We start from the raw sequence: 12,863 nt of genomic DNA on the forward strand, positions 1-12,863 counted from the left end.
AATGAAAGCCGTTTTTTTTTTGTGTGTCTTGGGCTTTTTCCTCATAGAAGAAAATACAGTTTTATAATCACATGTTTACAAAATATTTATTCAGTTGTTCTAACACACTGCCTGGGGAATAATTCCCCATGTAAATGTTCACTATATAAATACTCAACAATTTATCCAGAGGCTATTTAAATCTTCTGCAACATAACTGACTGAGTTTAAATTACGCCATACTGATGTTGATGCAATTTTTTTTCCCCTTCTCCTTTCATATTGTCAGGTCAACTTTGTCTGTGAACTCAGTTCCCCAGAATAAACTGAGGCCTACAGACATGGCCTCCTCAGATTACGCTACCCAAACGCTAAAATTAACATTGCAAAATAAATATAATTTTACTATTGCTTCTTTATTATCTCATAAAGTTGTCTAGAGCAGAGATTACATATTAACAGTGAAATAAAGTTTTAAATAACAAAACAAAAATATAATATCATTATAGAAGTCCACATTACAATTTTAACATTAAATATAATGCAATATCTGTCATATTCTCTGTTGGACTTATATATGCTAGTTCGTAGTATTCCTGACATTCCCGTTATGATATCTATCTGTATTTCTAATTATTTAATTCTTTTTATAAGCTTCTGTAGCAAATATAATTTCAGCATCTATATAACAAATAGTTATAGTATTTTATGGCATTGTATTATAATTAATTGAAAACCAAATATTTCTATTATATAATACATTACAGTATATATTATATTGCGGTTGATTGTTATAGGAGTTGAAGTGATATATTATACAATAGCAGTATTTGGGCACAACATCAGAAGGAGTCGAAAAAAAAGACTTTTCACGAAAGAACATTTATTAATGCAGAGTCTGTTTGGAATATTTGCAAAGTTATAATTAAATTAATGCTCCTTCTAAACCATGCGTAACACAGAGCATAAATAAATGGATTAATGGTGGAATTAAGACAAAAAGTATGAGCAAAACTTTCTTAACTGTGTCTGCCTGCATTTCAAAAGCATTGCCCAATAAACTGCAAATAAAATATGGAAGTAAACACATCAGAAACACAGATACTAAAATTCCAAGAATTTTAGCTGCTTTTGTCTCAGATGTCATAGAGACTGATGTGATTTTTGTTACAGATACTGTTACAGATAAATATGTGAAATTTAAACACTGTGGAAAATGTTCCTGTAAAAACTTCACAATATCAGTGCAAAATCACACATACATACACATATGTGTAATTTAGACACAAAGTGTACCTTATTAATATGAATTTGTGTTTCTCATGAATTTTCATGCATGACAAAATTTTGGTTCTAATATATAACATATTAATATATTGTTAATACTACCTGTATAGCAGTTACATCAGTAAAGCACATTAAACTCAGATTCATAGTGACAGATCAAAACACATGGATAAAGATATGATGATGACGGTGAAACTGTTTTTTTTTTTTTTTTAAAGAAATATTATAATGCACTAACTGATCTGCATTTTCTCTTCATGCCATTTTGACAATTCTCTTAAATCTGGTTAAACACTTAAATGGAAACATATCTACATCCTTTAAATTAGGATACAGCTAATTAATTTGCACACATTCATATCACAATATAGGCATAATTGTAATATAACTGATCTGAACCAGCATTATTTTTTAGTCAGTTTTCACTGAAGTTGAATTTTTACTTTGGAAGACTTTTACACCACGATTGATTCAGTTAAATGTTGATGTGTGTATATTAATATGTATGTCAATATTCATATATACACAGGCCTTATTACATGTTATTAAAATGCCCAAACAATTCATCAGGGGTACTTCAGGTTTAAAATGAGAATGAGGACTTTTCCATGCACCTTGGGTCATGTGTTTTTCCCCTAGGTCATTAACTGAGTGAACATTTGATCCTTGGATTATAAAAAAAAAGACAAAGATGTGATCATCCTGGCTCATGACAAACACATACAAAACATATTCATGAAAGAACATTTATTAATGCAGAGTCTGATTGGAATATTTGGAATGTTATAGTTAATTTAATGCACCTTCTAAACCACGGGTAAAAGAGAGCATAAATAACAGGATTAATGGTGGAGTTTAGATAAATCAAGATCACGACTTTCTGAAAAGATTCTGTCTGTAGTTCAATAACATCACCTAATACACTGTATATAAAATACGGAAGTAAACACACTAGAAACACAGACACTAAAATGCCGAGGACTTTAGCTGCTTTTCTCTCAGATTTCATCGACTGTGAGGTGATTTTCTGAGTTTTAGTCCGTGTGTGATTATTAAGCTCTCTGGTAGCAGTGGCATGTTTCTTAGCAATCACAAAAAACAGTGTATAAAATATGATTATGACAGAAAGTGGAAATATAAACGACACTACAAGATCAATTACAGTCCAAACCTCATCCAGAAAGAGAAAATACTCTCCAGGACACATTACAAAATTCATGAAGCTTCCATTGAAATAGCAGAGTGTTGCATTAGACTTACACACCAATTCAATTCAATTCAATTTTATGTGTATAGCGCTTTTAACAATGAACATTGTTTCAAAGCAGCTTTACAGATCATAAGAAACAAAAAGCATGCAAACAGAAACATGCAAACAGTCCTAGATGTTAGACAAAATTATCCCTAGTCAGCAAGCCTGAGGCGACTGAGGCGACTGTGGCAAGGAAAAACTCCCTTAGATGATATGAGGAGGAAACCTTGAGAGGAACCAGACTCAAAAGGGAACCCATCCTCATTTGGGTGACACTGGAGAGTGTGATATGAACAATGTCCTTTCTGCATTTATTTATGGTCATGTAGAATTTTATGTGTATATTAATTTGGAGGTTGTTGTCTTCCTCAAAGTCCGCATAGGGTTGGCAGCGTTGCTTTGAATATCCAAATCCTCACGAGGCAGAAACCAGCTGGAGCAAGTCCATCTCTGGATGCCTCAGGAGCCTCGTAGGGTTGGCCTCTGTCTACTGGTGCTGGCACAATCTCTATGTGCCTCGGGATGGGTAGAAGGGAAACAAGTGGAAAGGAATTAGCGTAGCTGCTGTTCATAATATTAGTAAGCCCTAAATCATAATGTGCAATTAATCAGATGTACTGAATATTTAAGACATTTAAGAAAAAGAAAGCAAAACACAGCAAACCATTAACTCAAATATATGTAAATGTGTTTGTGTTGTCATGTGCAGCCTGAATTAATGTCAGGGGATGAAACAGAGTGGATATGTTTGTGTGTATGAAAGTCCTGTATGCTAATAGCATGCGTGTGCACCCACATCGCCTCAGCAGGGGTTTAGGGAGGAAGAATGAGGTAAGTTGCAGTGTGTGTGTTAAGCAATAGGGCCAGGTCACATCACCTCCCTTCTCTCCAGGCCGCGAACTGAATGGGAACCGAGACAGGTAGTCGGCTTTCTTGTTTTGGGGACCAGGCCGATGTCTGATTTTAAATTTGTAAGGCTGTAGGGAGAGGTACCGTCTGGTCACCCGAGAGTTGTGATCCTTCATGGTATGGATCCACGTCAGCACTCGGTGATCGGTTTCCAGGATAAACTCCCTTCCTAGCAGGTAATATCTGAGGCTCTCCAGTGCCCACTTGATTGCCAGGCATTCTTTCTCTATTGTGGAGTACCGGGTTTCTTTTGGTAGCAGCTTCCTGCTCAGGTATGCAATAGGCCTCTCTTCTCCTGCATCTTCCTGGGTCAGGACTGCCCCAATTCCCACAGCCGAAGCATCCACCTGGACAATGAACCTCTTGGTGAAGTCTGGACTTTTGAGGACCGGGCCAGAACACATCCGCTCCTTCAGGGTGTTGAAAGCCACTCTTCAGTCCAGGTAATCAGGTTTCTCACCATTTTGCATAGCAAGTTGGTCAATGGGACAGCAGTTGTAGAGAAGTTGGGGACGAAATGCCTATACCACCCCCACCAGTCCCAGGAATGAGCAAATCTCCTTCTTTGTTGTTGGTCTTGGGGTGTGTCGAACCGCCTCTACTTTATCCACTTGAGGTTTCAGCTCTCCGTTCCCCGGGCTGTACCCAAGGTAATTTGTCTCCAACTTCGCCCGTTCACATTTTGCCACATTTAAGGTTAGGCCAGCTTGTTTGATCTTTTGCAGGGTTACTTTTAGGTGTCTCAAATGGTCTTCCCAGCTTGCACTGTGGATGACAACGTCGTCCAGGTATGCAGCAGACCACTCTTCACAGCCTCTGAGGACTTGGTCCATTAATCGTTGGAAGGTTGCCGGTGCTCCAGGCAGCCCAAAAGGCAAAACAGTGAACCAGTATAGCCCCAGTGGAGTCTTGAATGAAGTGTACAGTTTGGACATCTCTTCTAGGGGCACTTGCCAGTATCCTTTGCAAAGGTCCAAGGTAGTGATTTACTTAGCTTGGCCAATCCTCTCTAAAAGGTGATCAATACGTGGCATCTGGTATGCGTCGAATCGAGACTGAGCATTCTGCTTTCTGAAGTCAATGCAGATACGCAGCGTCTCATCTCTTTTTGGGACTATCACGATTGGGCTACTCCATTCACTGTCAGAGGGTTCTATAACTCCCAACTCCAGCATTGTTACAATCTCCGCTTTTAGAGGCACCAGCAGTCTCTCAGGGATTCTATACGGCCACTGCCGATGAGGTGTTGCATCAAGGAGCTGGATTCTGTGATGTACCAGTTTAGTCCACCCAGTCCTCTGACAGAACAACATGGGGTACTGGTTAAGGAGATCTTGCAGCTCAGCCTGTTTGAATTCCTCCAAGTGATGCAGATTGACACTTGATGGCTGTGTTGGCCCTTTTGGTTGTGATTCTAGGTTATCCTCATCTTTGTCCTCATTGACTTTACAGACCATCAGTGATGTCTTTGGTTTGCTGGGTGGCTCTTTCTACTCTTTAAGCAGATTAATGTGGTAGATTTGTGATGCCTTGCCTTTGTCTGGATGATGAATTTCATATGTAACTGGCCCGGTCTTGCGAACAACACTGTAGGGTCCCTGCCACTTCATTAACAGCTTGTTCATTGTTGTTGGGAGCAGTAATAATACCTTTTGTCCGGGTTGCAGTTCTCGGGATACCAGGTCTTTTGTGCTTTTTGCGCCTGCCGAAGATTCTCTTGGGCCATCTCCTGGTACCTCTCGAGGCGGTCTCTCATCTCCAAGATGTACAGGACAATGTCTTTCTCTGTCTTTGTTGCCTTATCCGAGGCTGCGGCCTCCCAGCTCTTCCGCAGGAGGTCTAGCGGGCCTTGGACCTGCCATCCATACAGAAGCTCAAATGGGGAAAAGCCCGTCGATGCTTGGGGTACCTCCCTGTAGATGAACAGCAAAAATGGCAGCCACTTGTCCCAGTCCCTTCCAGTATCAGATACAAACTTGCGAAGCATGTTCTTTAGTGTTTGATTAAACCTTTCCGCTAGTCTGTCAGTTTGTGGGTGATAAGGGCTGGTCTTGATTGCAGTAATTCCTAGCTGCCAATGTAAAAGCTTCATCAGCTGTGACGTGAAGTTAGTCCCCTGGTCTGTGAGGATTTCCTCTGGTATCCCCACCCTAAAGAACAGCTGGACGAGAGCATTGATAATCTTGGGTGTAGTAATGGACCGAAGAGGAAACGCCTCAGGATACCTTGTTGCATAATTGCTGATGACCAGGATGTATTGAGGCACGGCACTGCTCTTCTCCAGGGGTCCCATAATGTCCATGGCGATATGCTGGAAAGGGACAGATATCACAGATAGAGAACGTAAGGGTGACTTATCCTGTCGACGCACAGCACTGTTTTTTTGGCATGTGGGGCATCAGTGTACATGGAGGGCCAAATAAATTGTGAGCTTATGCGAGCATATGTTTTATGAAGTGCCATATGATCTGCCCAGGGAATACTGTGTGCTAGGTGTAAAACAATGGGACGGCAACATGTAGGTACAACCAAATGAGTGAATCCAGGGGTTTGCATATACAATACACCATTAATGACTACATACTTTTTCCCATACAAGTCAGCTTGGTTTCCCTTAAACGCTTTATCAAACAGTAGTTTTAAGGATACATCAGCTCTCTGTAATTCTGCAATATTCTCTGGGACCTTCCAGCCATGAACTTCAAGACCCTCAGTTTGGATCTTAGGAGCCAGGGCACAGAGACCTTTCTCTAGTCGTCATTGATTGTAACAGTTTCGTAAGCACTGGCAAATCTCTCCCCAAAATCACGTCAGCAGGTAAACCATCCACAATAGCCACATTCAATATATAAGTCTGATCTTGTACACATACATTAACATCTGTCTTAGGGTACTGCTTTACATTCCCATGAACACATTGTACAGTGACCAGCTTAACAAGTGGAACATGTGGCATATGACTTCTTTTAAGTAATGATACAGAGCTACCAGTGTCCAACAGAGCATTTAAACATTGTCCATTTACAGTCACTTGAACATATTGTGTCTTATGCGCATTGTCCACATCAATGTCCTCCTGTCTTGGAACATAGCAAAATCCAGTTAGTTTGGATTTACGAACTGGACATACTGTCACTTTGTGGCCTGGTTGTTGACAATAAAAACAGACAAGTCTTTTTTCAGGAGCTACTTTCTGTCCATGAGTTACGTTTAAGCCGCCCTGAGGTTCCTCAAAGCCGCTAGGAGCATTTTTAGAGTTACCTTTCATGGGTTGAGAGCGCTGACTTCCACGGTGAGCATTGATGTACTGCTGAGCCAGTTTTGCAGCATCAAGTCCAGTGGTGGGCTCATGTTCCTTCACCCACACTCTGATCTCATGTGGAAGAACACAGAGTAGCTGTTCTAGGACAATCGTCTCGCCGATTTCCTCCTTTGTATGCAGCTCAGGCCTCACCCAACGACGGTACAAGTTCTGCAACCAATGGTAGGTCTCAGTCTGTGATTCTCCAGCTGGAGTAAAAGCAGCATGGAACTGCTGATGATAGGTCTCTGGAGAGATGTTGAATTTCTCCAGCAGAGCCTCCTTTAGGTCGGTGTAGATCTCTGCTCTGTCCTCATCCATAGCCAGATGAGCCTCCAGCGCTGGCCCGGTTAACAGTGGAACAAGACGATAACTCCACTCATTCTCTGGCCACCTCCAGGTTCTAGCAAGATGCTCAAACCGACGCAAGAAGTTCTCAATGTCTTCCTCCTGCTGGAAGCCTGGTCGGGAGATCCTCCTCTCTCTCCTCCTCAGTAGAGTCGACCAAGTCCCAGGCAACATCCTTCTCAGCCATAGCTTTGGTCTGGGAGCGAAGCCCTGCCCTTGGCTTCCTACCTCTCGTCACCGTCTTGCGAGTAGCCATCCCACTTCTGACAACAAATGTGGGGCAGTGGTTTCACAGACTCCTGAAAAAACCCACACCAGGGGAAAAGGGGAAGAATGATGGCAATACTCACCGAAATAGTATAGTGCAAGATGATGATTTATTTACAGTGCTCGAGAGGTGATCCAGTAGGGGAAAAAAAAACCCAAAGCTATATACAAAGTTACAAACAGACAAACAAACAAACAAACAGACAAACAAAAAATACTTAACTCTATATACAATAATTTATACTCCAACAAATATTGCTCACGGCACAACAGTTGCACGCTTGCTCGAAAACAACGACCAACTTACCAACCACACCACACACTGGTTTGGGGCTCTCTTTTAAACTCTAAGACCTGCCCCTCTTTGGATTAAACCAAATAACAGGGAAGGTACAGGGTAAATAGGCACATATTTTACAATAATACACCCATATCATACATAACCATCTTTATATCTTTACACTATAAAATAAAACATTATACACAATAATAGCAAATAAAGATATAACGTAAACATAAAAACATTTCACGATTGCCCTATGGGACACAGGGAAATCATCCAGCCGGCAGATATATATATCAAACGTGATTCCAATCTGTGAATTACCACTTATGAGGCAAGTCGAATGCAGCATAACTGCTGAGCCACAACCATTTCTAGCATCTTAGAGATAAAGATAAGTGAGATATTGGCCTATAGTTTGACAATTGACAAGGGTCAAGATCGGGACTTTTAATCAGGGACTTGATGACTGCTAGTTTAAAGGGTTTTGGTACATAGTCTGTGCTAAGGGAGAATTTTGTTATTTTCGATATAGGTTCGGATGCTTCTGGTAGTATTTGTTGGCATAAATATTTAGCTAAGGCATCTAGAACACAAGTTGATATTTTTGAAGAAAATAATTAGTGAAATTAGTTTGGGCGATTGGATTGGATTGACAGATTCTAATCTCTCTACTGATGAGGTTATACTGTTTTCCATATATTTATTAAATTGTGTGACTTGGCAGATGCATACTGAGTTGAGATGAGCAAAGAGGCAAAGCTTCTGGGTAATGCATTGCTTAATCCACTAAAACTAACACAAAGCAATGCCCTTTGTGCACACTGAATATGAAGTATACCCCCTTGAGTACTATCTAGTACTCAGTATGTCGACTGCAGATCAGGGGAGGGCCATGGGACCACAGAGATCTGAAGCACTTGTCCAACATCACTCCACGGACACTCTGCTTGGAATTGTCTCAGTTCTAGCTTGACAGACTCCCAGGCCCTGTTACAGCTCTCCGGGCCTCTGTAGCACCCTGGGGAAAAGGAAAAAGAGAAAAAGTAATGTTAGATGAGTTGGGGAGGCTGTGTGCTTGACTCCAGCATGCCACTTCTCTTCCCAGCATCCATATCTGGCTCCCCTACCAGCATCTGTGCAGGAAATGCCTATACAGGAGGTGGGGCTGCTGGATGCAAGGCAGCTGTGGCTGGTGGCAGTCACTTCTGCCATGGTGCTCAAGTGGGCTGGGCTTTGGTTGTGAGCTTGATGGCACACTGGGTACCTGAGTCCACGCACGCAGACATGTGAGCCTCTGCCGCCTGGATGGTTTCAGTAAGCCTGGTTTGTTGGAACTGGACCCACCCAGACATTCCCCCCGGCAGCTGGGCGATGAAATAGTCTAGTGCCATCATCCCTGAATGTCATTATTGCCAGTGAGAAGGAACTTAGGGAGAGGCTTGGAGTTAAGGAGGAGGAAGAGGCCATGATGGTGGCTCAGTCCGCAGCTTGGTCCTCCACAATTTTCTTGAGGATTAAATGCTGTTGTTGCTGCAGACCCATGAGAATGTGATACTGCTGGTCCTGCATTTGGCCAGGAAGTGGATTATCTGCATCATGAGATTTGGCTCCATGTCAGCAAGGCTGTTCTGCACTGATCTCCCAGGTTTTTGGTACCAGTGCAGCAGATTTCAGCTGTCAATGGAAGAACTCAATGAACTCAGGTAGTGGTTGGATATGTGCTTTTTATTCCTAAAACAAACAAAATAACAGAACGAAAAGAACTGGGGCTTGGCTGCTTTCCAGCAGCTCACTCTGGCTCACTTGTTCACCCATACACACACATACACACCCACACACGCCCATACACACACATCACTCTGGCTTGGAGAGAGGAGAAGTGACAAAAAGCCTGTTAATATAGCCCACATACAAATAAGCAACATGTGTGCCAGGTTAATCGCACGCTTTCCAATGCAGACTCCTGCTAAACCAAGTTTGCAGCAGCAGGGGTGTATTTGAGCATTGGCTTCGCAAAGGGAGGAAGCGGGTTGAACTGGCAGATAATGCATGATTATTTCTCACTTGTGCGTGATTAAAGGCAGTTTACTTATATGTTCTTTGTTTGTTCTTTCAGTAATGATGCAGCCCAGAGAGAGACAGAGAGACAGCAGAGCTTGTTGAGAACCCACGCACCCCTTCAGAGCATGATTAAATTCAAATTGAACTGGAACTTGAACATAATGAGCCATGATTGGCTTTGTGTTTTGGTTTCAGTTAATTTGATTTATTAAGTGGAAAGGGTGCATGCTGAAAACACAGAGAGGAAATAAAGAAACATAAAAAGAAAAGAAAAATCAAGCTCCAAAGAAATTCACCTGTCTCCTCCTGCACACAGACACAATGGGTTCTACAGTGGTGCTGAAACCCAGGAGGAGGCATCAGACACTGCCATGGAAGCTGCTCCTCTTAGCCAACTCATTAAGTCCGTTGCCAGCCTCCATCAGACACAACATTAAACCCTCCTTAACTTGCACTGCAAACAACAGCAGCGGTTTGAAGCCATCGCTCAGGAGCAGGCCGAGAACTGATGGGTGGCCCAAATGCTGCTGCAACCCATGGCTTCTCCATCTGTAGCCCCTCCATCTATGGCTGCTTCAGCTCACTATGTGGTTAAGGTAGGCCCATCTTGCCACCCAGCAGCTGCCACCATGTGTGTAGCTGAATTACCATAGCATAAAAAGGGAGTTCCCCTTCAGGAACTCGAGCTGCGTCGAAACGCTATGGGAACGCCTTCAGCATGACCGCGCTCTGAATAGCATGTGTAATCAGTCCAATGGATGGGCGAGACATCACGGGCGGGGTGACGTAGCGACCCAGAAGCATAAAAGCCAGAGCGGCAAACGCCGCGCTAGCTTTCTGTCATTCAGCAAGCGCTCTGTGTGATATTGTCTGTCTATTGTTTGTCTTTCTGTGTTGTCTGCGGCATGCCTAAGGCCAAGGACAAAACGAAACTGAAACGGGGCGAGAGTGGACAGCGTTTTAGGCTGTGTGTTCCTCCCTGCCTACGTTTTATTACCGGCGGGGATACACACAGTCTTTGCGTTGTCTGCTTGGGAGTGGAGCACGCAGAGTCGTTTGCCGCTGCGTGTGTTCGCTCCCGGAAGGCTATCTTCGAGGAGGGAGCCTTCACTCGGGTGCCTCGCGGTGCCGGCCCTGCTTCTGCCGAGGCAGAGTGGCGGTTGCGCTCGTGGGGCTCGCAGATGGATCTGGCGGAGGGAATGGAGACGGGCGAGTCCTTTTCTCCTTCCTCACTCTCCTTCCTCACCCTCCCTCAGGGCTGGACCAGACTGGCTACAGGGCGATGCCCAGGGTTGAACAGATGCTAGCTAGCTATCTGTCCCCTGGTGCGGCATCGTCCCTGAAGGCTCCGGCGCTGCCCACCAAGCCGCTGCGGACCACCTCAGCGCTGGTGGGCAAGGCGTACACGGCAGCGGGTCAGGCTGGTGCATGTCTGCACACCATGGTGGTGTTACAGGCGTACCAGGCCGACCTGCTCGAAGAGCTGGATGAGCACAGGGAGATGCCATCTGAGCAAGTGACGGAGCTCAGGCGGGCCGCTGATCTTTCTCTCCGCGCCACCAAGGAGACCGCCCATGCTATCGGCCGGTCTATGGCAGTCCTGGTGGTGGCGGAGAGACACCTCTGGCTGACCCTGTCCGACATGGAAAAGAGGAACAGGGTCGTTCTTATGGACGGGGCGGGGCGCTGGTGCTCTCTGCTCTGCGCTCTCTGCTCTGTTCGGCGACGCTGTTAGCTCCGTCGTCGACAGGTTCCAGCAGGCTCGTACACAGGCGGCGGCGTTCCAGCGGTTTCTCCCTCGCCGCTCTCTGGCTTGTGGGGCTGCTGGGTGGGGGCAGCCCCCTCCATGTACTGCCTCCTCTCACAGGGAGGCACAGAAACAAAGCATTGCCTCCTGTGCTCCCCTGCGACCCTGTTCACTGCCCAGTTGGTACAGGAGCTGCCCTGTGGAGGAGGGCGGACCAATTGCTCGTATGCTTTGGTCCCCCGAAGAGGGGTCTTCCTACTACCAAGCAGACCCTCAGCCGGTGGATTGTGGAGGCCATTTCCCTGGCTTATGAGTCCTCTGGTCTCCCCTCACCCTTGGGGGTCAAGGCTCACTCTACCCGAGGTGTGGCGGCCCCGAAGGCCTTTCTCGCAGGTGTGTCCATACAGGACATCTGCAACGCGGCGGGTTGGTCCACGCCCCTGACGTTTGCCAGGTTCTACGGCCTGTATATGCGAGCCACTCCTGCCTCTTCTGTCCTTTTGCCTTGAGCTGTGCCCTTTCCACACTAGGCAGGGATTTGTAAGTCTGGCGGCGTGGGCATACACGTTCCCATAGCGTTTCGACGCAGCTTGAGTTCCTGAAGGGGAACGTCTCCAGGTAACGCATGTAACCATGGTTCACCGAGGGAACGAGACGCTGCGTCTCAGTGGCACACTTCCGGCATCCCTGCTGTGCATGCCTCATTTCTCAGAAGCTAGCGCGGCGTTTGGACTGATTACACATGTTTTCAGAGCACGGTCACACTCAAGGCGTTCCCATAGAGTTTCGACGCAGCGTCTCGTTCCCTCGGGGAACCATGGTTACATCAGTAACCTGGAGACATTATTGCAACATGTAGGCCAGACTCCAGAAGAACATTGCCAGTGCTACTGGTCCCTGACCCTCATGGAGGTCGGCTGCCTGTTTATCTTTTCACACAGCAGCTCAAGGACTTGGTGGTGGATGCTGGCAGAGGAAAGGAACGCCAAAGGAATTCTTTATCTGGTGGTGGTCGAACAGTTCATCGCATGACTGCCAACCAGAACAATGGAGGGGGTCCGATGCCATCAATTGGCACCCCTCACTGACACCATCCAGCTAGCTGAGGATCAACTGGTTGCGTCCACAGCAGAAGGCATCCCTTCTTTTCCTCTCTCTCTCCTCCTTCCCTTCTCTGCCCCCAAGTTCCAACTCCCCAGGACTGAGGTGCCAGTGCCAGGGCCCCAGGGTGGAACCATCCGCACCCACCAGGAATGGGGCTGGTTTCCTGGTGCTGTGGGGATTCCAGGTCTTTCCGGGATCAGTGTACTGTCATGGAGGTAGAAGGTGGATCCGGATCCCTAATGCACCTCAAGTCTCCCCCGATCGAGCAGGAACATACTGTATACCTTCGAGTATACAGAGAGTACACATCAGGCCTTGGTGA

The sequence above is a fragment of the Pangasianodon hypophthalmus genome, chromosome 30 (genome assembly GCF_027358585.1).
Source record: "Pangasianodon hypophthalmus isolate fPanHyp1 chromosome 30, fPanHyp1.pri, whole genome shotgun sequence".
NCBI lineage: Eukaryota > Metazoa > Chordata > Actinopteri > Siluriformes > Pangasiidae > Pangasianodon > Pangasianodon hypophthalmus.